The sequence below is a fragment of the Fundulus heteroclitus genome, chromosome 15 (assembly GCF_011125445.2).
Source record: "Fundulus heteroclitus isolate FHET01 chromosome 15, MU-UCD_Fhet_4.1, whole genome shotgun sequence".
NCBI lineage: Eukaryota > Metazoa > Chordata > Actinopteri > Cyprinodontiformes > Fundulidae > Fundulus > Fundulus heteroclitus.
In genome coordinates, this window is record NC_046375.1 from 10,537,551 (window position 1) to 10,538,969 (window position 1,419).

Consider the following 1,419-nt stretch of genomic DNA (forward strand, 5'->3'; position numbering starts at 1 on the left):
AATACTCCTCCAAAAAGTCTGTTGCTAATTTGTGTCTATACCAGATCTCTCTCTCTCTCTCTCTTTTTTCTTTTTTTTATATATATTTTATTTATATACATCTATAATCTGGCCATATATATAAACACACCTATTTATTTAGAATACTTCAAAATCTATATATATGCACATCGATCAAAAGCCAATTTGGCTGCCAATCTCTATCAGTTAATCTCTATATATATATATATTTTTACATGCATATGTAAACTCCATCTATATTTTTCTATCTGAATATTTAAAACATATACAAAGGGAACATAGACATTTACTGCTTTCTGCCAAATACAATATGACGGTGACGTTGACTTACAAACCTGCGCCCAATGAGGCGTCTACGACATCCACTTTAATAACAGGAATAAAGCTTCAAGCGCACCCCTGTACACAGTTGATTGGTTGATTTATTTATCTATTTATCTTTTATTCTAACAACGTGCCCAGTCATTTGGCTATTTCTCTGTTTTTTTAACATATTGCATTAATCTCACTGGGCTGTCCCACACCAAAAAGTATTGATTTGTAAAGTTCCTATTTATTAAAAGAAATTTAAAAAAGTAATAAATGCACAGTTATCTGGTCCCCTAGGACAACACTACTAATTCAAGATAATAAAAAAACAAAGATGCCTACACATAATATGAAATTGGCAAAATAAATTTTATATTCCACTTGTATTTTCCCCTATTTTGTCCTAAATCAGGTACAGTGCCATACTTTACATTGGCCAACACATGGATTGAATTATCTCACAGTAAAACACAGATTCAATAAAGAAATTTAGAATGTATGTGGGAAACATGCATTATGCTGCATTTGTTGTTTTTTTGTTTAGTTTAGTTTTTTTTGCCTGTTGTTTATACAGGATTGTTCTATACTTAAATAATAACTCTTTAAAATGCAATTTGTTTCACCTTCATAAAAGTTATGATACAAGTATTTGTATGTATCTTTATTTATGTATTACTGATCCCCAGACTACATAGATCGGCTCAATTATAAAACCTGCAACAGCTATGCTGGTAAAAACTGGATTAGACAGCCCTGTAATAAATAGTTTATTTATAGTGAAAATTGCCATTTCCTTTTTTTGAGGGAAAATTGCTATTTCACTGTTTTACTTTAATGAGGTTTTTGGATGATGAACCATAAAGAATACTGATACAGTATTCAAGTCTGGAGGAAATTGAGGCATGGATGAGAGTTTCAGCAGTCGAGAAGGGAAGTGATGGGCAGAAACGAGCAATATTTTTAGATGAAAAAAGGCAGTTCTTGTGATGTGCTTGATGTGGTGTTCAAAGAGGAGATTGCTGTTGAGGATGACTCCAAGGTTGCGGATGTGATTGGAAGAGTACAAAGTGGTATTGTCAATGGTGGGAC